Consider the following 25,911-nt stretch of genomic DNA (forward strand, 5'->3'; position numbering starts at 1 on the left):
GCCAGTTCAGGGTCGGTGGGGCCCTCTGGTGTTGAGGTTGCAAGTACTGGATTCAGTGCTGACACTGGGTCTGGTGTTGGTTGTTCGGCTGGTTCCGGTTCTGGGACTGGTTCCGTCTGGGTCTCTGGGACTGGATCCACTACTGCTGTTGCAGACATTGGCCTGGGGTCCGGGTCCATCACCTCTGACTGGGTCCTGATAGAAGTTTCCGGAACAGAGCTAGGCCTCACGGCTTGTTTAGCCTGGCTGCGGGTGACCGTTCCCACCCTCTTGGCCTGCTTCACATGATTGGCCAAGTCTTCCCCCAACAGCATGGGGATGGGATAATCATCATAGACTGCAAAAGTCCATGTTCCTGACCAGCCCTTGTACTGGACAGGCAACTTGGCTGTAGGCAAATTGAAAGAGTTGGACTTGAAGGGTTGAATCGTCACTTGGATCTCTGGGTTGATTAAATTGGGGTCCACTAAGGAAGCATGGATAGCTGACACTTGTGCTCCGGTGTCCCTCCACGCGGTGACCTTCTTCCTGCCCACACTCACAGTTTCCCTCCGCTCCAAGGGTATCTGGGAGGTATCTGGGCCTGTGGACCTCTGGTGTGATTCCGGTGCAATGAACTGTAATCTGTTGGGGTTCTTGGGGCAGTTGGCCTTCACATGCCCCAGCTCGTTACACTTAAAACATCGTACAGCTGACGGGTCACTGGGGCGAGGAGGGTTGCTGGAGAACGGGGTGGTGGGACGATAAGGGGTCTGGAGGGTTCTTTGGGAGGTAGGTGGGGCCTTGGGCGGCCCCCGGTAATAGGGTGTGGTCTGGGGTGGTCCCTTCTGGTCTCCGCTCCAACTGCGACCAGTTTTCTTCTTCTCTGCCACCTCCACCCATCTGGCTCCAATCTCTCCTGCCTCGATTACAGTTTTGGGTTTCCCATCTAGGATGTATCTTTCTATTTCCTCAGGAACACCCTCTAAGAATTGTTCCATTTGCATTAGGAAGGGCAAATTTACTGGAGATTCAACACTTGCTCCTGATATCCAGGCATCCCAATGTTTCACAATGTGGTAGGCATGTCGGGTAAATGACATGTCTGGTTTCTACCTTAGGGCTCTGAACCTCCGACGAGACTGCTCGGGTGTTATCCCCATTCTGACTCTCGCCTTGGATTTAAACAGTTCATACTTGTTCATGTGTTCTTTAGGCATTTCAGCTGCCACCTCAGCTAAGGGTCCACTGAGCTGCGGCCTCGGCTCTACCATGTATTGGTCAGTAGAGATGTTGTACCCAAGGCAGGCCCTTTCGAAGTTTTCTAAGAAGGCCTCAGTATCATCACCTGCCTTGTAGGTGGGGAACTTTCTGGGATGGGAAGTGGTACCTGGAGAAGGATTGCTAGGGTTTGTTGGTATATTCTGCCGGGCCTTTATCCTCTCCACCTCCTCCACATGCTTCCTCTCTTTTTCCTTCTCCTCCTCCACATGCTTCCTCTCTTTTTCCTTCTCCTCCTCCACGTGCTTCCTTGCCTCCATTTCCCTCTTGTGGGCAGCCTCCTGTACCTCCTTCTCCAGCTGCATGAGTTCTATCTGTCTTTCATGTTCCCTTTGTCTTTCCTCAGCCTGAAATTTGGCTAATTCCAGCTGTAGTCGAGCTGAGGATTTGGTCATTCTAACCTCTCTGTTTTTAACTAACTTTACACCCAAGGTTTAGAAATAAACAAACAAAACTTGGCTGTAAAATTTTGCTGTGCTGCAATAGAATACCTATTCTCTGATAGCGATTGTCAGCCTACAGAAAAAGACAATTCCCTTGTCTCTGCTCTGGGCCCAAATTAAAGCAAAAAACCTCCAACTACTTGGAAACCTGCTTACCCAGCCCAAAGAAAAAGCAAATGGGTAGAACACACACCCCCTATTTACTTTTAGGAAGAAAAGAAAAAAAAACCTCTGGGTTGGAAGACTGTGAATTTCCCTGCAGGAGTTAAGTACCCTGCCTCCAGGCAAAGAAAACCTGCAATTCACAAGATAATCCCCTTTTGTCTCTGCTTGGCCACAAAGCAGAGAAAAAACAATCTGCTTTCAGTTTCAACTGCTTTCTGGACTTCCTTTCCAAAGGAAAAAATAATTTCTTTTTAAAATCTGTATTTCTAGTTCAAGAAATCTCAACTGGATCTCAAAATGATTTCAGGTTAATCCCACTACTATGCCACCATGTCAAGGTTCCTCCCCCACTCTGAACTCTAGGGTACAGATGTGGGGACCTGCATGAAAAACCTCCTAAGCTTATCTTTACCAGCTTAGGTCAAAAACTTCCCCAAGGTACAAAATATTCCCCCCCGTTGTCCTTGGACTGGCCGCTACCACCACCAAACTAATACTGGTTACTGGGGAAGAGCTGTTTGGACGCGTCTTTCCCCCCAAAATACTTCCCAAAACCCTGCACCCCACTTCCTGGACAAGGTTTGGTAAAAAGCCTCACCAGTTTGCCTAGGTGACTACAGACCCAGACCCTTGGATCTTAAGAACAATGAACAATCCTCCCAACACTTGCACTCCCCCTTTCCTGGGAAATGTTGGATAAAAAGCCTCACCAATTTGCATAAGTGACCACAGACCCAAACCCTTGGATCTGAGAACAATGAAAAAGCATTCAGTTTTTTACAAGAAGACTTTTAATAGAAAATAGAAGTAAATAGAAATAAAGAAATCCCCCCTGTAAAATCAGGATGGTAGATATCTTACAGGGTAATTAGATTAAAAAACATAGAGAACCCCTCTAGGCAAAACCTTAAGTTACAAAAAAGATACACAGACAGAAATAGTTATTCTATTCAGCACAATTCTTTTCTCAGCCATTTAAAGAAATCATAATCTAACACATACCTAGCTAGATTACTTACTAAAAGTTCTAAGACTCCATTCCTGGTCTATCCCTGGCAAAGACCAGCATACAGACAGACACAGACCCTTTGTTTCTCTCCCTCCTCCCAGCTTTTGAAAGTATCTTGTCTCCTCATTGGTCATTTTGGTCAGGTGCCAGCGAGGTTACCTTTAGCTTCTTAACCCTTTACAGGTGAGAGGAGCTTTCCCCTGGCCAGGAGGGATTTCAAAGGGGTTTACCCTTCCCTTTATATTTATGACAGTACTTCACCTTCATCTTCCATAGGACATGTGTCCATGCTGATGATGGGTTCTGCTCGATAACTATCCAAAGCAGAGTGGACCGATGCATGTTCATTTTCATTATCTGAGTCAGATGCCGCCAGCAGAAAGCGGAGTTTCTTTTTTGGTGGTTTGGGTTCTGTAGTTTCCACATCGGAGTGTTGCTCTTTTAAGATTTCTGAAAGCATGCTCCACACCTCGTCCCTCTCAGATTTTGGAAGGCACTTCAGATTCTTAAACCTTGGGTTGAGTACTTTCGTTACCTTTAGAAATTTTACATTGGTTCCTTCTTTGCATTTTTGTCAAATCTGCAGTGAAAGTGTTCTTAAAATGAACGACATGTGCTGAGTCATCATCCGAGACTGCTATAACATGAAATATATGGCAGAATGCGGGTAAAACGGAGCAGGAGACATACAATTCTCCCCCGAAGGAGTTCAGTCACAAATTTAATTAATGCATTATTTTTTTAATGAGCATCATCAGCATGGAAGCATGTCTTCTGGAATGGTGGCAGAAGCATGAAGGGGCATATGAATGTTTAGCATATCTGGCACATAAATACCTTGCAATGCTGGCTACAAAAGAGCCATGCAAACGCCTGTTCTCACTTTCAGGTGACTGTAAATAAGAAGCAAGCAGCAGCATCTCCTGTAAATGTAAACAAACGTGTTTGTCTGAGAGATTGGCTGAACAAGAAGTAGGACTGAGTGGACTTGTAGGCTCTAAAGTTTTACATTGTTTTGTTCTTGAGAGCAGTTATGTAACAAAAAAAATCTACATTTGTAGTTGCACTTTCATGATAAAGAGATTGCACTACAGTACTTGTATGAGGTGAACTGAAAAATAACATTTCTTTTATTTATCATTTTTACAGTGCAAATATTTATAATAAAAATAATAATATAAAGTAAGCACTGTACACTTTGTATTCTGTGTTGTGATAGAAATCAATATATTTGAAAATGTAGAAAAACATCCGAAAATATTTAATAAATTTCAATTGATATTCTATTGTTTAACAGTGCGATTAATCACAATTAATTTTTTTAATCACGATTAATTTTTTGAGTTAATTGCATGAGTTCACTGCGATTAATTGACAGCCCCAGTTAAGGCTAATCAAAGAGATTCCAGAAAGTTTCTGTTTCTATCTCCCAAGGATAATCAAACATCAAGATAACAAACCATGTAAAACACTCATACATTAAGAAGAGACCTAATTGTAAAAAGCAGATTAGGGTGAGTTAGAGCCATAAATCCAGGTTCTAAAGTGACCATACCAACCCCTTTCTTTTCTCTTTCCACAAGTCTCTGCTTGTGTCTTTAAAACTTTAGGAAAACATGAACAGTTCAAAATGCTTTATAGAAGAGATTGATTACTTCCAACTCAAGTGTCCACTTACAGGTGAAAACTTTTGTTTCTCAATTCTTTAAGGTTGCATAAGCTTCTTTAAGTTGTATATTTGCAAATATTTGGTATTTAAATGCAAGCCTTCATAGAATAACTAACAGCATTGTTATATGAACAGTAAGAAGTTTGCATATCAAGGTCATTTGATGCTATAACTGGTTACTAATATTAAAAAAGCCATTTGCATGTAGAAATAACTAATTTTCCAGTTAATATAAACATCTTGCAATGCTCAAGCAACCCCTCACCAAACTTCATGAAGACAAGAACCACCTTTCCAAAGACTGGTAAAAAAGAAAAGGCAATACCTTCTTTGACCTTTTAAGCTTAAAGGCTCTCTTTAAGAACTTAATTTAAAAAGACTATTTTGAGAGTTCTCTTTTATAGAGAGAACAGAAGTGTTTGGACTCATTTGCACCAAATTTCAATCCCTAGTAAACTCTGGTGGAACTAAAGGGATATCTCAGAAAATGGACTGAATAAAAGAATTAAAGTCTAAATTTAAAGATGCTCTGAGAATCACCCACCACAATGGAAATGTAACTGTCAAGAAGGAATTACAACCTCCTATATGCATTAACAAACTACGTGTTCATATGATGAAGAGGCTCTTAAGGATTACCCAGGAAGGCAGGGAGCCAGTGAAAGAGTGACAGCAACCAACTTTGAAGTTAAGCAAGCCTGAAAGAGGTGTTTTCCTATAACTTCATGGAAATAAAAAGAGTATAAGACTCTGAAGTGAGTACCCCCTTACACACCCTCTCCTATCCTGCTTAAAACAGCAAACACACATCCATTTATCTTGTTCATCTCATCAAGCAAGCTGCCACAGACAGCTAAGAAAACACACTCAAGAAAAAAACAACCAGTGGAAAACCTTCCCAAGACTTCAGCATGATTTGGTGAGAGAAAGTTCATTAAGAGACTGTGAAAGGGTTAGATTTAAAACTCTTGTGATGATTTTACTGGGATATTGAATGTTGCTGTAATTTAAAATATTAACAGTTTCTCTGGTTTAATCATCAGTTGGTTAGACCATGTATTCCTGGAGAGGAGACAAAGGCTAAACATTGTTAAACAGAGATTCTGTGATTTAATTGGATTTAAGATTCTTAATATTCATAATTGGTCTGTCTTAAGACAGCTCCTTACATTGCTTCTTCTAATTAACTAGTTTACATATTTTATTTGACTGGTTACTTTACGCAACTATAAACTGGCTCTTTATTAATAACTAAACAGGTTTCACTTGCCCTTCAATTATTTGCCCAGACACAAGCAGTTTTAAGTATCTAAGAAGATACTAATGTAAGCGGGGGAACAGTCCCGCTATTGTGGGGAACTTTCCTGGCTTCTGCGCTACCCCGGTGAAGTGGGCTAGCGAAAGGATCTGAGTCCTCGCTCCCACTTCCTTTATCCAGTGGTCTCCCTGCCCTTGAGGACACCCCTTCCACTCTCCTGTCTGGCAGAGTCCTCGTAACCCCAACAAGGCTGGGCCCAGGATTCCTGGGGGGCTCAACCCCCAACCCTGCTGTGGTCACCTAGGGCACGGCTAGGGTGTCCCCATTCCGGGGTACTCTCTCTTCACTGGGCACTTCTCTGACCCACTGACCATTACATACAATTTAAAGCAAATGCAAGTTATTTAATCAACAATTAATTTTAAAAAGAATAAGGAAAAATGGGAAAGGTTAAAGGAAACACATCACCCCGCTCTGTGGAAGGGATCACCACAAACAGTGTCTCTGGAATGTCAGGGCAGTTCAGTCTGTTTCTTGTAAGTCCCAGGCCTTCTTCTCAGGCCCTGGCTGTGCTGCAGGGATGCTGTGGGTTGGACACTTGCTCTGGTGGTGGCCACACGCTCTCAGGCTCTAAGGGGTAGGACCCTTCTTCTTCCAGTGTCGCCCCCGCCTGTTGGGGTTACGATCCAAGCCTGGCCTGCAGAGCCTCTTGGCTGAGGCGTCTCCGTGTGCTGGGCCCGCTGCCCAGGGTCCCTCTCAGTCTCCCCAGCTGCTCACCGCACCCAGCTCCGGACTGCTACAGCCCCAGCTGCACCACTCTGTCTCTGCACTGCTGCAGCTCTGCCTCCAGCTCCCTGGGCTGCTTCTTTGGCCCCTCTGGCTCTGGTTGCTGCAGCTCTTCTCCCAGGACAGGTCTGCTCTGCAGGCTGCTTCTGTGACTCTGCTCCCAGCACTGGCCTGCTTCGTGGGCTGCTTTTCTGGCCCTTCTGGCTCTGGTTGCTGCAGCTCTGCTCCCAGGGCAAGTCTGCTCTCTCTGGGCTGTGCCTCTGGCTCTGGTTGCTTCAGCTCTGCTCCCAGGACAGGGTCTTGCTCTCTCTGGGGTGCTTTTCTGGTCCCTCTGGATCTGGCACAGCTCTGCTCCCCAGCTTATCTTGGGCCCCTGCTTTCTCTTTAGCTCGGCCCCACTCTGTCTGACCCAGGCAATTCCAACTCACACGAAGGATGGAAGGACGGGACCTCCCTGGCCTCCTGACTCCCTGATTAGCCTGCCCGCCCTGTCATTCAGGCTGACCTGGAGCATTGGCCTCTCCCCATTGTTTCTGGGGACTATCAGTCTCAGGGTCCTGATTTCCCATAGACCCTTCCCCTTTTAGTACTGGGAGCTATCCAACCAAAACTCCCCCACTGAATGTTAGTAAGGGGGAAACAGTCCCCTTACACTAAAACAGAATTCACAATCATTTGGGGAAATAACGTACTTTGGTCTTAACTTACCAAACAAAGAATATTCCAGCAGCTTCCAGTCTCAAAGGTGTAATCTCAGTTAAAACCTCTCCATAGAGAGAGATACAGAAATAACCAGTATTTTACGTTTTCTTGTCCTTTCTTCAGTAATAAAATGGCCATGGTTAATAATTGTGACTATTTTGCTTTGTCTTAATCACAGTGTCCCCTCAGGTGTGTAAAAGAAGCCCTGAGTCTAAATAATAGGAATCTCATGAATAGCTTCTATCAATAATTCCGTCATTTAATTTTGGGTTTCCCTTGGTTGGCCGTAAGAGAAACAATTAGTAAAAGATGGCTTACCAGTTCTTGTTTCTCTGGACTAAATTGTTTTAGAAATTTTGAGAGTAAAATTACTTGGCATCCAACAATTAGTTACCCCTTTTTACCCTCTACTATTCAAAATGTTGATCTTTATCCTCATTGTTCAATGTGTGGCCCCTGGTTATCGTCACTGCACACTGTTCAAAGCCTGCTAGGAATACAGTTTTATTAATTTCCTCATAAGCTTTTCTGTAGTGCTCATCACACAGTATCTGAGTGTTTCATAAATATCAAGAAATGTATTTTCACACCCCCACTGTGAGATAAGGGGTTATTGTTATCATTGTTTACACACAGAGAACTGAGACAGAGAGAGTAAGGTCGAAAGTTCTCATTAATTTAGGGTGCCCAATATGAGATGCCTAGGACCAGAGTTTTCATAGTACTCAGCACTGTATTGCACATTCTTTTCTATTCCTGCAGTCTCCTGCCTCCTTCATTCCCTACCTTCCAACTTCTGTAACAAAGGAGTCCTGCAGACATTAGCCTCCTTTACTACACAGCTGTGATTCATCCTCAGCATAGGTCCATTCTGTGCACAGAATGAGGCATGGGTCTTGTGGAAGATATGTAATTAATGACTATATCATAATGCATATGCACAAGGGAATCAAATTAAGGTTGCACAAGTAACTTTTATTCTCGCTTTTCTTAACTTTGAAGTGCTTGACTTTGCAATTTTAGTAACGTTATTTTAAAATAGTTTGTGTGTAATTTCCTAGGTATTTAAAAAAGCGAACTGGAAAAACAAATTCTATCATGTGGCATCATATTTATACTCCCATGGTTCATCAGCAGGGTTGGAATCTTTAGCTCTACTGCACAGACCTCTGCAAATTGAGCTAATGGTGAAACTGATAGCAGCAGTAGGTTGTCCGCATCTATGTGGACCAGCACCAAAGGAGGATGGGATACCTTATCAGTGGGTTTCACAGATATATGTTGACAGAGAGAAATGGTGAAACTTAAGAATCTTGACTTCCATTCCTGGCTGTGGAGGGGAGTGTGCTCCAGTGGGGACAGCTTCTCCTTCCTGTTTTCCCCAAACTTTGCCCCTTCATCCTCATTCCCTCCCGCCTGGCCTAGTCCTGAACCTTCCCTACCCCACTCTTCTCACCTAACCAGTCCCAATTTCCACATCTCAGACTTCTGGTCCCAGTCTCCTTGCCCAGCCACTCCCAGTGCCCCGCATTTCCTCTGGTTCCTTGTCTTTAGTCTCCTTATCCAGCCAATCCAAGTTCCCCCCACTTCTGGTTCCTCATTAGATCTGTCTCCCCTCACCCCACCACCACCCTCTCTCTGACCCACTGGTTCCCATTTCAAGCCTCCTTTCCCAGCCAATCCCATTCTCCTCCCACTTTCACTGGTTCCCAGTCCCTCAGAGTCCCCGCCCCTTCCCTCCCTGGCTCCTAGTCCTACTCTCCCACGACTCTGCCTCCTTGCCCAGCCAGTCCCAGACTCCTCCAATCTAGCTCTCAGTTCCTATTTCCCTCTCCCCTCCCCATGGCAGCTTTCTGTCCCAGTCTCCCCCTCCTCACCCCCCCGCAACTACTCCCCTTCCCCCCCCCAAAGTCTGGCTGTTGCCAGCTCTGCATTCAAATTAGGCAGATTCTTGCTCTATGCTGCTTGAGCTCAGCAGGGGGCTCGTTGAGAGCAGAGAGGCTCCCTGCTCTCAGTTCCAGTGCCCAGCCGGGCCAGCAGCAGCTTGAAGCTGCAATTGCAATGAAAGTCTTTCTCAGACCCAGCCTGGAGCATGCCCCAGGGGAATGGAGTTATTGAGGAATCCAGCTGGGAAACTCTGGCAAATCTCTAGCGAGCATCTGTGAATTGCAGTTTTTCAGAGGCTTGTAAATTGGCCAAATTTTCACAGGGAGAGCAAGAAGCACATCCCTCACACAAAGACCCTCTCCCCCTTGCCAAATTTTTAAGCCCCTGCTCCAAAGCATGGGGGCACTAGAGCTTCTTAAAGAAAAGGTCGCCAGAATTTTTTAACATGGGCAAAACAATGTGTTTTCCCCACCCCCCATTCTTGAAAGCCGCTAAACTCTTTTGGTTGAGATTGTCCAAAAACTTTCACCCTCAGCCAGACATCCAACATGGCAAACGTCAGCCCAAAAGTTATAAGCAACTGGAAACAGTGTCTTATAATGGGACGTGTCAGGCAGCTTTAGTAATAGATGGCACTATACCAGCCCTGCCTATACTACATTTGGTATCTTATTTAATGTAACTGGGGATGTTCTCATTAACCATATGAATGTCTGTCTGCATTTCATCTGCCATTTTGTTCCCCAGACACCCAGTTTTGTGAGATCCCTTTGTAGCTCTTCGCAGCCAGTTTTGGACTTCATTGTCTTGACTAATTTTGTATCCTCTGCAAACGTTACCACGTCACTATTCACCCCTTTTTCCAGATCATTAATGAATATGTTGAACAGCACAAGCCCAAGCACAGATCTTTGGGGGAATCCTCACTGTTCATCTCTCTCCATTATGAAAACTGACCATTTATTCCTACCTTTCAACCAGTGACTGATCCACAAGAGTACCTTCCTTCTTTTCCACCGGTTACTTAGTTTCCTTAAGAGCTTTTGGTGAGGGAAAAAAAGCCTTGACAAAGGCTTTCTGAAAATCCAAGTAACCAGTACTGACTGGCTCATCTTACCAACACGCTTCTTGAGTCCCTCAAAACATTCGAATAGAGGGAGCAGGCATGACTTCCCTTTACAAAAAGCCACGTTAACTCTTCCCCTCTGCCATGTACATTGGTCAAACTGGACAGTCTCTACGTAAAAGAATAAATGGACACAAATCAGATGTCAAGAATTATAACATTCATAAACCAGTCGGAGAACACTTCAATCTCTCTGGTCACGCAATCACAGACATGAAGGTCGCTATCTTAAAACAAAAAAACTTCAAATCCAGACTCCAGCGAGAAACTGCTGAATTGGAATTCATTTGCAAATTGAATACTATTAATTTAGGCTTAAATAGAGACTGGGAGTGGCTAAGTCATTATGCAAGGTAGCCTATTTCCTCTTGTTTTTTCCTACCCCACCCCCCCCAGATGTTCTGGTTTAACTTGGATTTAAACTTGGAGAGTGATCAGTTTGGATGAGCTATTACCAGCAGGAGAGTGAGTTTGTGTGTGTATGGGGGTGGGTTTTTGGAGGGGGGTGAGGGAGTGAGAGAACCTGGATTTGTGCAGGAAATGGCCTAACTTGATTATCATGCACATTGTGTAAAGAGTTGTCACTTTGGATGGGCTATCACCAGCAGGAGAGTGAATTTGTGTGGGGGGGTGGAGGGTGAGAAAACCTGGATTTGTGCTGGAAATGGCCTAACCTGATGATTACTTTAGATAAGCTATTACCAGCAGGACAGTGGGGTGGGAGGAGGTATTGTTTCATATTCTCTGTGTATATATAAAGTCTGCTGCAGTTTCCATGGTATGCATCTGATGAAGTGAGCTGTAGCTCACGAAAGCTCATGCTCAAATAAATTGGTTAGTCTCTAAGGTGCCACAAGTACTCCTTTTCTTTATGTTTATCTTTGTGTCTGATAATTCTGTGCTTAACAATGGTTTCCACCAATTGGCTCAGTACTGAAGTTAGGCTCACCAGCCTGTAATTGGCAGAATCTCCTCTGCAACCCTCTTTAAAAACTGGTGCCGCATTAACTACCTTTCAGTCACTTGGCGCAGAGGCTGATTGTTATGATAGTACAGTTAGTAGTTCAGCCGTTCCATAACTGAGTTCCTTCAGCACTCTTGTGCGAATGCCATCTTGTCCTGGTGACTTATTGTTCGTCTGAAGAAGCTACAAGATGGCTTTCAAGGTTAACCAGCAGAGTAATGGTGCTTGGATCTCTGCTGTCACTAGAAGGGATGTCACAGATGTTGCTCATAAACCTTAACAGCTTAAAATAATAAACTATTATCTTGCTGCTTTATTGACTGTTTCTTATAGCCTCAGATTCTTTGGCTCAGGGCGATAATTCCTCATAAAACTTCCTGTTTCAGTTGAAATTGCATTTGTTCCTGTCCTTTACATTTTATTCCTTGTCTATCAAACTACTTTTTATCTGTCTGGCTTGTTTGACTTAGAGATACAAAGTATAACTGGCCGGCACTTAACCAAGTAAGTTGCACTGCAACTATTTTCCTATCACTGTTCTCTTTATTTGTTGCAACTTTAAATCTTTCTCCCTAATCTGATAGAATTTCCTTGCAGAAATGCTTGGCCAATAAATGATGAATCATCACGGGACTGATTTTCAGAGCATACACAACTCCCCTTGAAGTCAACAGGAACTGCAAATCTTGAGCACGTCTGAAAAGGGTCTAAGCCTTGTTTGCATGGTAGAGATCCATGTACTGGGCAGGACATCGACTGGGGAGGGCAGGACAGCAGTGACACATTGCAGCCACAATCTTTATTCATGCAGGGGAAATGCAAGGGGTCAGCATGGAGCCAAATGTGAGTAGTGCTGACCTTCCGCTGCATGGCCATTGAATCAGCTACTTGAACATCTGTCGAGCTAATCTCCCTTTGGCACAGTTCCTATGGAACCCTAGAGAGTGTTAAAATTGCTTCACCCCCACCACCCATTGAAAACCCATGGAGGGCAGTGACAGAAACCCTGGCTTTAGCAGCCCTTTGCAGGAGTGAATCTCCTAGGGTTGCTTTGCTAGCAGAAAGAGACGTATTTCATAGGCACCGATTCACGGGGTTCTCCAGGGCTGGAACACCCACGAAAAAAAAAATAGTGGGTTCTCAGCACCAACGAGCCACCTGCCAATCAGCTGTTCGGTAGGCCCCGCCAATCAGCTCCTCCACCTCCCTCCAGTGTCTCCTGTCCACCTCCGATCAACTGTTCGGCAGTGGGCAGGCAGCATTGGGCAGAGGAGGCGGAGCAGGAAGAGGCGGGGTAGGGTGGAGGCCCAGGGTCAGACAGGGGTGGGAAGAGACAGAGTGAGGGTGGGGCCTTGGGGGAAGGGGCAGGATTGGGTAGGGCCTCAGGCCAAGCAGGGTTGGAGAACCCCCAGGAAAAGCTGAAAGTCCATGCCCGTAATGTAGTTTACGATTCCCTATGCCAGGTTTGCTGAATTTGGCCCTCTAATTCATTGATGGGCCAAAGGACAGTTCTCCCCTCCTTCAAGATACAGACCCCCATCCTGTAAGTGTGACCTACCTCTTTAGTTCTTAGATGTGTGACCTTGTATTTGGTTGTGTTAAAGCATTCATTAGTCAAGTGATCCCAGCTTACTCACTGATCCATATTGCTCTTCATTATTTAACACTCCACCAATTTTTGTGCCATTGCAAACTTTACTAGTAATCTTGTATCTTCCTCTAGATTACTGATAAATATATTGAATAACATTGAGCCAATAGCCACTTTGGATGACAATTCTCCATTTATAATTGCTTATGGAGATCTATTAGTTTCTAAACCATTTAATATGGGTTACATTCATTTTTGCAGTGTGATCATTTTTTATTACAATATCATGCAGGTCTAAGTCAAATGCCTTAGAGATACCGAAGTATATTACCTCAACATAGTTACCTTTAGCAACCAAACGTGTAATCTCATCAAAAAATGATATCAAATGTATTTGACAAGATCTATTTTCCAAAAACCATTTTGACTGGCCTTAATTGGCATTTGATATGGTAGCGCACAACATCTTCTTTGAAAAATTAATTCATATTAGCTTGGAAATCAGGCCACAAAGGGTAATTACATAAAGTGCAAGGGCAGGGGTAACTTTTCCAAATTAACTTACTGAACTGGGTGGGAAGTGCCCAAAGTGGGAAGCGATCAAAGTAGAGCCTACTTGTATACACTGGGCCAAATTCACTGGTACACTCCAGCACTGCCTCTGCAAATGACGTGAGTGGAGAATTCTGATAGCGCATTGCTCTGTATTCACTTTGTAAGTGACAACACAAGAAGCTAAGTGATCGGAAACATGCCCAATATGTTACGTATTTTATTTCCAAAGCAGGAGCCTTAGTATGGTGGCTGCAGTGTGGAGTTGGGAACACTACTGAAGTTTAAAAATGTAAGTCAGACTCCAGGCTCCACTTATGGCTAAAGCCTATAGAATGTCGTTTAAAAGTAATGATTAAGAAAAGGGAGGGGAAGATTTCTTTATCTTTACCCCACAATTGCTTTTTTTCAGTTGCTGTTTTTAGGATCCCTGTTCTCTCTATCCAGGCTTTCAGACTGCACTCCCTCCTATGAGTGATGGTCTGGGCCAAGACACTGAGGGACAGATTTTTAAAGGTATTTAGGCCCCTAAAGAGGCAGATAAGTGCTTTTGAAAATCCCACTGGCACCTAACTCTCAGTGTGAAGGCCAGATTTTAAGGTATTTAGGAGCCTGATGCAGATAGGCACCACGAGGCGCCTAGCTGCACTTTTAAGTGCCTAAATACCTTTAAAAAATGTGGCCCACCAAGCACATTTAACTCTCACTGAAGTCATTTGGAAATGAGTTTGCACACATCCAGACAAGTCATTTTGCAAGCATCTCTCAGGCAGCATTCCTCACCTTGCAGGAGCAGGCCCTATCTCGATAAGATCATCTGATGATGAGGATACCGACTTATTTGTTTTTCCATAGGGAATTTGAATACAGCATCAGTGACAAAATTACCCAATCAGAAACTGGAAATGAACAAGCTGGGGCTTATATGTGAAGACTCACATGACAATTTTGCTGTGACATTCTCATTAAAATCACTGGTCCAAATTCATCCCACCCTTAAGTGGAGTTACCCCAGTGATTACTTTGGTCTATTTGGAGTTTCTGTACAAGCTAATGTCACTCTACCTCTCAGTGTCTTGAGCCATGGTGTGAATATTAATACAAAAACATTTTAATTTAAAACAAAGACAATAATAATAGGAGGTTTTATACACACACACACACACACATACATAAAATATCCCATATATGTATTCAGCAGATATGGGATCCTGCCAAGTGTTTCAGTGTTGATGTATTACACTAACATATCAACAGAACAAAGGGACTCTGATTATGAGTTGCTATGATAGATCACCAAAACCCATTACTTGGATTATGAGCTACTCACAATACGTCAGCAGATGGATGATGAATTGGTATTATACATTACTAGAGGAATGGCCAGTGCTGGGCTTAAAAATAACTAAGGTACCTCTAGAAACCTGTGTTTTAAATATGCAGCATCCTTATGGTGCTATTGTACTGATGGGTGTGTGAATATTTTGTATTTCAACACACAGTTTTCATGTATCCTTAATGGCCATGCTTTATATTAAGGGTATATTCCTATATCATTTATAAAGGGTTAATGATTAATAGATGTTATAAGTAAGTGACAGACAGGTTAGTTTTGCTATAGATGGTTATAAGCAACCAAGTCATTTAGATGATTTGATAATCTCTGCCTAAAATTTTAAAGCCAAATTCAGACCTGGGTTAAGCAGGTGCAACTCCATTGACCACAAGGTCTGAGTTTAGATTTTAGTTTGATCATCATTAATGACTTTCCTTGTGGAGATTTCAGGCAGGATTTCAGGTCTGGCCATGCTCAGGCTCTCTGCCTCTTTGGCCCCAGAACTAGGGGGGGAGACAGGGAGGGGGAGCAGAGTCAGGGCGCTCAGTCTGAGCAGCACACCAGGAAAGCTTTTGTCGGTTTCAATGGCAAAAAGCAAAATAGATAAAAACCTTCCAGAGGGGCAGCTTTCATTTTGATTTTCCTGACAGAAAACATTTTTTTCCTCAAATGCAAATTTCCCACCAAAAACTTTAGTTGTGTGAAAAGGGTATTCTTTGTCATAAAATCATTCCAATTAATTTTTTTTTTTGCCAGTTCTGTTTAAGAGTATAAATCCCATTGACTTCAATGGGTCTTGTGCTCCTCAGTCACTCAGGGGCTTTTGAAAATCCCATCCTACTGCTCTTTTCATAGTGTTTTCTGCTGTCTTAGCTGCGCAAAGTTCTGTACTTTGGTTACTGCTGTTAAAGTACTAGTGAAGGGAAGTACAAATGGGTTATCTAGTAGTTTATTTTGATGACTCCACTATCTGCATCTAGATGGAAAGATACAAAGATGTATTGTGCGATTATGTGTTCTTTGACATTGATCTCATTGGCTGAAATGAAATGTTAGGTCATTATGAACTGTGAATGAGTTTTTAAAGCAATAAAGAAAAGTTAAAATTTGAGCAGTGGCTTTGTTTCCTTGTCATTCATCTTCAGCATGCCAGATGGTATATAGTTGGACTTTTATGGCTTGTTTATCCATTTTATTAGCCATATGATTTGACTAATCTTGTTTAGCCTGAGAAGAAATCAATTGGGGAAAAAACTAACCAAAACAGCTCTCTATCTTGAAGAAATAGAAGAGCCTAACCAGCATTAAAAATGTCAAGGATCAGTCCACTTAAACTATTACCAAAACCTATACATGTCCAAAAAAATCAAGTCTACAAGCAGCAACATTAGACAGTGAGGGAGAATGAAAAAAGAAGGGAATTAAATCAGAGGTACCTGGTCATCCTCTTGACTGCACAGTGTGCAGTCAGGGACAGGAGTGCAAGGTAAAATAATCTAAAAAACGGTAGTGATGCACACACATTGTTAGTCATTTTCTCTTTTGCATCAGGGATGCACAGCTGCTACATAAACAAGGCATATGGTCAGTGGAAGATGGCCGTGATCTGGCTAAAAGTAGGGAGGAAAGGAGCAAGCCCATAAAAGAGGGAGTAGACATGTTCAGACTACTTTGATAACAACGTCGGACAGGGAATATGGACAGTTAGAGAGACAGGGACCTCTCCCACATATGAGACATCAGTTGTGGGACTGCCTCCTAGACCAGAGTTTATATAGCGTATACTCTTAGGTCCCCTGTGTTATGGTTACAAGCTGTAGCTGGCAATGCCAGTTCCTCCAACAGCATCTATTGCTACGGCCTGATTGGTACCTGTATTGGTTACGGTCATCAGGAGTGATGTCAATGCCACCAAAAGTCGTGCTGTTACTGCAGGATTTTTCTATGCTCTGTGTTTTACAGGTTTCCTACCACTGTGCAAATGTACTACTCACAGTATTGCCATTAGCTCATACGCTTTCAAACTGATTCTGCAACCCAGCTAGTGGAACTTCCAGTGAGATGTGTGTAAGGGGGCATCATTTAGGATGGTGCCTGGACCCTGCCCATTACCTTTTACGGACTTGCTGCACATTTCCTTTTACGGACTTGCTGCACACTTCCTTGCGATCTTCACTGCCCTCACTCGGTTCCGGAATGTTTTCCATGGGATGATGATATATTGATTCTAATGCATGTGTTCTGGGTGTATCCATTAGCACAATGATCTGTTCATGCCCTATGCAAAGACTGGAATTTATCAGTAATCCATAAAACGGTCTAATGCTTAGCATTTGGCTGAAGCTCACTAAGTCAAAAATCCCATCATTCCCAAATTATGCAAATTTTGCATTTGGACATCCTGACAGTGCGTTTGGCTTCTCTAAGCCTCAGTAATGCAATTCCCACATGGTTCAAACGATCTTGCCAGGCTTCACTAAAGAGAGTCAAGTCATCTAAGTTGGCCCTAGTGAAGGTCTGTAAACCCTGCTGCACTTCATTGATAAGCCTTTGAAAGATAGCTCCTGAATTAATTAATCCAAAACTCATATAGGCCAGATTCCACTATAAAAGCTGATTTTTCCTGGTCATCTGCATCTAAAGGAATTTGCCAGTACCTAAGAGTCAAATCCAGAGTGTTTATGAATTTTGCGACTCCCAGCAGATCCAACAGGTCTTCTACCTGGAGCATGGGGTAAGGATCAGGTTGGGTGATGGCACTTAACCCTTCTAAAATCTACACAAAATCTCATGGTTTTAGCTCTTTTAGATACCATCACAACAGTAATTGTTTACTGTCTCAAAGATGTGAAGCCAATAGAAATTCTGTTGGAGTCTATCACAGGTTCTCTCCACTGCTAAGCGTCCAGCAAAGGGGAAATCATGAGCTTCCTGCAGCAATTCTTTCTCATACTTATCAGGCACAAGCACCTGCTTGCAAACCTCACCAGGGTACCTCTTTTTCCCTATGGGAGCCTCCCTGTACAACACACCTCCCTCTAGAATAAATCTGCCCTTCCCTACGCCAGTTGGGGTATTATTTTGAGCCATATTTCTCTCCTTTTCTAGGGCTCTTGAGCCTCAAATGCCTTTAGAATTGCACTTAAGAGCAGAATCTGGCAAAGCAGTGGCATCTCGAAACCCCTTCTCTGGGGACAAATTGTTGCTTTCAGCTGACAAAGGCCTGAGTGTGTTTTCCTCCCAGTTGCAGCCCTCTCTGCTGTCCACAGACAAAACAGATGAGATAGAGCCGCACTCTTTCTGGCTGAGAGTTATGATATTAAGCTGCTTAGACATGGCTAAAATATCATTACCTATTCAAATATTAGTGAGAAATAGATTCCTAATGCCTACAATAAATATCTCCCTTAAAATCCTTGCACTGTAGGTAAACCTTGGCCAAAGATACTATTACAGGGAATTTGATCAAAGCTAATATATTTAAACTTTTACCAAGAAGCCTGTCTTCCTCCCATACCAAACTTTCCTTGACCAAAGTGACTTGGGATGCTGAATCCCTCCAGCCCTTACAACCTATGCCATTTACCTTAGCATTTTTAATACATTTTTCACTACCCTCCCAAGACTCGGTCCTCATATAGTTCACTGGGATTTTCTCCTTCTTTACAACTGCCTCTGGAGCAGTGGTAGAGGCATTCATTGTGGCAGGTGGAGGTATAGATCATGGGTTTACCTTAATTTTGGGGCAATTTGCTTTTATATGGCCAGGAGCCCCACAGTGATGGCAGAGTACTTGCCTTCCCTTTTGGTAGGGGGCTTTAAAACCCAGGCTTCCTTGGGCTTAGGTTTATATCCAGTCCCCTCTTAACCTGGGTGACACATTGATTTCCCTTCCACTGGCATTTTCACCCCCACTATTGTTGTGAGAGAACTGAATTTGACACAATCCGCAGCCATCTGTACACTTAACCCTCCCTCCCACCCCAAGATGGAAGCGAGGACACCACATAGGAATAATTTGGCCTTGCTTAGGCAGACAGAACAAAAACAGCTGCAAGCTGCATTTTTACTGACAGGGATCGATAAAGTGAAAAAAAGATTCATCGTGGCATGTGGGTAGTGGGAATGTGGAGAACTGACCTTGATTTTTGTTGTCCGTGTTTGTAAGATTTTTTGCTGAAGCTGCTTTGCTGATAAGGAGAATAATGAATTGTTATTGCCTGATTCTAGGGAAATTGTTAGTCTATTAGGGTCTATCATGAGTTATGTGTTTTGTCAGAAGAAAATCTATAAAGAGTTTAGTTAAAAAGTGGAGCAGTCTGAGGGAGCTTTTCTTTGAGCAAGGATCTGACACCAAAACTCCCCAGCAGCTTGATGGAAGGAAAGCCCCTGGAAGGCTGGCTGCTGATTCCTCGAAACTATCTTAGACTTTGGTAAATATAAAGGTTTAGGATGCTCTGGACCTACTGCCACAGCGTGTGTGACCTAATGAATAGTAGTTTTAGGTGAAAGCACTTGTTTCTATCAATCATTTATCAGACAGAGGAGCTGTGTCCCCACTGATTGGTTCCTGACACCACCTGGAAATAAACAGTTAAACTGCTTTGGGTTCTAAAAACCAGGGGTAACACCATGGGCCATTGAGTCAACATATTCAGCTGCAATTTCTGCAGCCTCTGAAACACTGGAAGGTTTTTAGTCACAGATGGCTGTCTTTGTCTCATCTATAACTACCCATAACAATTGCTCTTGGGCCATCAGATTAAACAGTTTTCCACAATCATCTTCATTCCCCCATCCCCATTATCCATTTTCTCATAAAATTACATATTTTATGTACATATTCAGAATGAGTGATATTGTCAAACATTCTGAGGTTTCTATACTTCAGTCGATTGGTCTCGGGAGGTAATCTTCAATCTTTTCTATATATTTTCTTTCAATTTCATATACACTTTATCATCACCCTCTTCATATCATTAAAAACTTGTCTGGCTTTCCCAGTTAATCTGGTTAAGAGCATAGGCATCTTGTTTATCTGCTGGAATGTTGTCCATCCCACATAGTCTCTCCAAAAGTGGACAGGTACTCTTCTTACAGTCAGTTTCTTTATATGGCAAGACTTCCTCCCACTCCCTTGTGTTGTGGGGGTTGTACTCACTGGATGAAGAAGCTCCTTTTGCTGCTTCAGTATTTTGAGCTGCATTGCTTGAACTTCCATCAGCCTCTGGTGGGCTTTCTTTTCAGCTGCCTCTGGTGGTTTGGCCTCACTGATCTGCAGTTCTGCCATCAGTCTCTGGTGCCCACATTCTTCCTGGGCTGTCAGGTGCTGCAGTTGGGCCAGTTCCCCTCTGGTGGTGTCTTCTATGGCACCTGAGGCAAGAGAGTTCTCAGGCTCCACCACCTCTTCTTCCCCTGGTGCCTGGTCAAAACTTAAGAGCAAAGCTCTCCGCTCCTGATCTGAGGTTTTCCTTTTAAATGTTATTCCCCTCTGCAAGCATAAACTTTCAAGGTCTTGTCTCTCAAGACCATCATACGACTGTGGTTCACTCATTGTGTCGTCTATTCTATAATATTTCAAACTCTCTATATCAAGTTTAAACTTTGACAGCACTGGAATTATGATCTGTAACCTTAACTGGCTTGCGGCATGTGAATCCTGCCAAGACTACGCCAGTGTCATGGTGTCCTGCAGTGGCTCAAGAGCCTGAGTACAAACCTCAGGGCAAGGCACAAGCCCCAAATTAGTTATGAGTTGTAGCCTTAGATTTACCAGCCAATTATCAAGTATAAACTCCTCAGGCACTTTAACAGCCTAACCATGGAGTCACAGTCAGTCTCCTTGGACACTCCAATCTTTCTTGTCACGTAGGTAAGCTTGTCTTTGTGATAGATGGTTCCTTACACCAAAAATCACAATAATTCAGGTTACTCCCTGTCCCAAAGGACCGGTCACTTACCCCAAGTCAGTACCTTAGATATCACACCAACGACAATGCTTGTAGCCAATCCTATAATAAACTCTCTAAAGATTTATTAACAAGGAAAAGGAAATAAAGTTATTTACAAGGTTAAAGCAGATAAACATGTATACACACAAATGAGTTTCAAAAAGTAATAGAAACTTCTATAATAAGCAAACTCTAGAAGTCCTTTAAGGCTAACCCAGACCAAGCACTGGGGATTTTTTGCTTATGCTTAGTAATCATTGCCCCTCAGAGTCCAAACAGCATAAAAGGTAGAGTTTCTCCTTGTTAGGACTTTTTATTCCTTCCCCCGCTTCTGCTTCAAGTTGCAAATTCAGCTGTTTGGAATTTTCTTGCACATCTCCTCTTCATTGGGGAACGGGATGGGGAAGAGCAATCAGCAAAGTCTTTTGTCCTCCGATATTCCACAATAGTTCATCTGGTGTCAATGGGCCTTGCTTGTGGGGCAGGAGATAACATCTCCTCTTATTAACACTAGTTAATGCTTCTCTCCTGTCTGGTGATTTACAATTTCAGAGCAAACCCTTAAACATCACTTTATAAGGTGGGATGCAGATGTTAAATGCAGTGATGAGCTGGCAAAAGCTGAAGAACCGGTTCCTTCAGTCGCTCCGAGTCTCTTTGGCGGCACTGAAGGACCCACCGCTGAAGCGCTGCCGAAGACCCAGAGCGAGTGAAGGGCCCGCCGCCGAAGGGCCGCCGAAGACCTGGAGCGCTGCCGGGTGAGTACAAATTAAAAAGGGATTCTCAGGGGAGCCTCCCCAGCCGAGAGCTCAGGCAGGCCAGACAGGATGGTCCTGCGGGCCAGATGTGGCCCGCAGGCCGGAGTTTGCCCACCCCTTTAACAACCGGTTCTAAACCGGCTTCAAAATTTAACAACCAGTTTGCGCAAACCAGTGTGAACCAGCTCACCACTGGTTATATGTGAGATTAATGCATGCAGCAATTTACAAGCATTCAATAAAATTTAAACACTAAGCATATTTTTAAAACTCGAATACCTATTTCAACAATACGAATACATCAGTGAGCCAGACTGGGTCTAGCTATGTATTTGTCTTTTCAGCTGAGACCTAGGGGCCTTGGCATGAGCTGGCACCTGGACTGACCGCATCACATTGAGCACGCAGCCTAACTCCCCACATTGGTGATTGGCCAGCATACTGGGATGAACATCCCTGGGTTTTTGAAGAGGGCTATGGGATCTTTAATACCCACAGGAGCTGAAGACTTTGATTTTTTGTGAGTTTCAAACAATGGCACTTCCACCAGCACGCTTCTTGGCACGATCCTGAGCCACAGGTTCACTTCTGACTCAGAGCAACCCCAGGGCCTATCTACATTAGAAACATTTGCAAAAGTATACACCAGTGTTGTGTACATCGGTGCACAGTCCTAATGTAGCTGCACTTCACCATTGTAAAACAGGGTTTACACTGCTGCGATTAATCCAGTAAATTACTGGAATAATCTGCATTGGTGTAAACCCCACTTTACTACATCAGTGCAGTGCATCTATATTACAGGTTTACACTGGTGTAGTTACACTAACTAATTTCTGTTGTAGGCAGGGCTTTAATGAACTAGCAGTATCATTTTTTGAAACACCTTTTCCCCAGAGGTCTCACAGCCAAGGCCTGGGCTGACCTGTCTCAGCTTCTGGGATCTGTGTCTCACCTTGAGGTGGGTATGGGTCAGACCACACTATGGTTAGGGTGACCATATTTCCCAAACAGAAAATGGGACACCATGTGGGGCTAGCCGGAGCCTTCCCCCATCCCCCCATGCAGGGCTGGCACAAGCCACTCACCTGGGGCCCTTCCCCCTCCTGCCCCAAGTGAGGCGGGGGCTGGCATCACCGCTCGCCCCCCCACACACACACGTTCCTCCACACCCCAGTTCTGTGACAAAAATGGGCATTTGTCCCCTTTGCTCTTGCCATCTGATCAAGTTGCCAAGAGCAAACGGGACAAATGCCCACTTTTGTCAAAAAAGTTGGGGCTGCCGAGATAGGGCATAAAAAAGGGACTGTCTTGGCCAAAAAGGGATGTATGGTCACCCTAACTATGTTCTATGGGTGAGATTTTCAAAAGTCTCCTAAGTGACTTAAGAGCACAAGTCCCACTGACTTACTTGTTCTCCTAAGTCACGTAGGAACTTTTGGAAACTTCACCTTATAGCATTAACTTCATGATCAGAGTACATGTTAATGTTAAAGTGTGAAGCCAAGGGTAAAAAAGACTGCGGTCCCAATCACTTCCAGCCCAAATGTAAGAGGGTCACAAATAAAATGCTCAGAAAAGAGAAGGGATGAAATGCTGATACAGAGACAGTATGAATGAACATTATGAATCCCATTACCAGGGCTGGTATTAGACTCGCTTGGGGCCCGAGCAGAAACCAAGGAGTTGGCTCCCACCTTCCTCCCTTACCTACTCACACATTGGATTTCTGCATCATTTCTGAAGCTGAAACACAAGCCCCCACCATGCGGGGGAGAAGCCAAAGCCCGAGCCCAGCTGCTCGGGGGCCCCGAGCAATTGCCCTGCCTGCTACCCCCTAATGCCAGCCCTGCCCATTACATTTACATCTAGCATAGCAGACTGCTGCAGGCAGGAATTACTGGTAGTCTAAGTTGCTGTAAAGTCTTATTGCATATAAAACCACAGTAATCATAATGCCAAAGAATAAGGCAATGATAAATGAAAAAGCTTTCAGAAGTTAATGTTCACAACACTGTCAACAAACCATGATCTGTTTAATTAGTTACCTGCCATGAGATGCCGTTCAAGGCTACATTCTGAGAGATTGTGAGTATACGGTAGTAGTATAATACAGTGAGACGGATATATTAAAAATTTAAATATACGTCACTGGTAAAATGCAGACATTGCACACTAAAAACAAACACACCACGTTGTAAATGTAACACACTTCATCTCATAATGGGCACTGAAAACTATGCCACCTATGAAACCAGCTGCACCATCAGCAGAAGCTCCTATTGACCCAGATGCTTTACCTACTACAGACACAGATGGATTTCCCAGCTCTTTGTTCTTATGGCTTAGATACTCCAAGGCCATGATCCTTAGGTCCATCCTGTGGTTTCAAGCTTGGTGAGGGGGTCACGTTGATTCATGTCATGCCTTTGTTGACCACCAAATGTCCTCTTATTGCACTCACTGTCCATCCTTCTGGCTCTTGGCAGAATTCCCCACCACTCCATATCTACTGTCACTGACAAGCGCAAGTTAGAGGGTAAATTCCACGTTCTATGCCAGAAAAGCTTCAAGCTCTCTCAAACTCTCTTACAATCCATCCCCAAACTACTGTAAACTGGGTCCAAACCTGCTCCTTTACCTCCAATTCTAAATGTAACTCTGGCTGCAATCAACATTGGATGCCACTAGCAGGTCCCCCTCTGTGACATCCCAGCCCAGTCTCTCTCTCTCTTCAGCTCCAGGTTCAGGCTCCCCAGTTGCTTCTGCTGTCAGAACCTCTCTCAAAATCTAACTCCCAGTTCTGTGATCACTGACCAGTTGCAGAGCAACAATTCATGGGAAACTCTACCGTCAGCCCACACAAGCCTCACCAACCCATGTAAGCTTCAACTAATAACTTCTGTGCTCCTCCCTTTGGCTTGGCTATTCTCCTGTACCTCACAAGCCTCATTAGAAAAACAATAATCTTTCCTCATACCTGCTTCATTGGGCTGACTTTTCAGTTCCAAGGTTCACACTAGAACACCACTATAACTGAATGCCACTGTTAACCGTCGTCTCCCTGGAAGCTGATGCATCAGGTTTGAATAGGTGATGAGTACATTTCAATAACTGACTTATTGGATGCAGTAGATGGCACCATGAATTCAGGTTTAATGTGCATACCTCAGACCTTGTTGATTCACCTTTCACCTACTGCAGAGAATTTTACCCTAATTTTTCTGGGGCTATATGTGGCCCTACTGATGTTTTTTCAACAGGCCATATATTCCAGTCCACAAGTGGTAACTTTAATTTAGGATCTGTCTAAATCAGTTGTGATACATCTGCATAAAGGGATGACATGTCTGATTCAATAGGCAATAAGCTGTTTCAGCAAGCAATAATATGCTTCAAGGAGATGAATCAAGTTCATCAGGTAATCTATTTCCCTTTCTCACAAATTATTATGAAATGGGTGAAGTGGATCAAATCGCCCATACGGTGTATCTGTTTCAGTGGGTGATGTAAACCTGCTGCTGTCAGTGTTTGGTTCAGATTTCCCATGTCTTTCTCGTTTGGGGGCTGACTGGCACCTAATCGAATGCCACTTCTTTAAGAATCAACCAGAACTAATCCAACCAGAACAATTTTTACTGATAAAGTTGAGCAGCAGAATATCAGGGTCACTTATCATTTTGTACGTGGGGAAGAGAGAATGAAACCTTTATTGGAAAATCCTATATGACAGGAGCGTACGTAAGCTTCTCAGAGATAACACACACACACCCCAGTAATATACTGCCTGATACATACAGCTGCAGTAGATAGCCCTAACCAGACATGCTGTTTCAGCAGTTCACAAGGTTTAAATGACTTCATCAAAATGCCTTTGAAGTTTTCATTTCTCTGTATTTTTGCCAGGAAAATGTAGTGTCCATGCACTTTGTAAATGAAGCTTGCACATTCTCAGCCTTAAGGTAGGGCATGCAGAGCTTGTTTTGTTATATAGCCTGTGTTAGATAAAACTCTGACCTACATTTTCAAAGTGGTGCATGGGCCTCCTGTAACTTTAAGAGGAGTAGCGCAACCAGCAACATGCACAGACCTTATCCCAACAATAGGTGCTCTGTAAAGCCACTCTGTATTTTGGTTTATAATTATGTTAACCCTTTGAACACTGAGCTGCATTTGTATAGCTCTAGAAAACTCTACCACCTTATGCTGTGATTCTAGCACATCTCTCAAGGAAAACAATATCAAGCTGAGTCAGCATGAGACTGATGACCATCTAGGTGCTGCAGGAAGTGGTGGGGGTGGGGGTGGTTCCCTATGTGGCAATTTGAATTACCTGCCTTTGACTTCTTTGAATTAGTACTGGACCAATGTCTCAGTGTTGTGCCAGTGGACAGCATCTTGCTGGACATGATGTCTTTTGGATGACCTACAAAGCTTAGACCCTAACCCTTTAT

The sequence above is a fragment of the Eretmochelys imbricata genome, chromosome 2 (assembly GCF_965152235.1).
Source record: "Eretmochelys imbricata isolate rEreImb1 chromosome 2, rEreImb1.hap1, whole genome shotgun sequence".
NCBI classification, from domain to species: domain Eukaryota; kingdom Metazoa; phylum Chordata; order Testudines; family Cheloniidae; genus Eretmochelys; species Eretmochelys imbricata.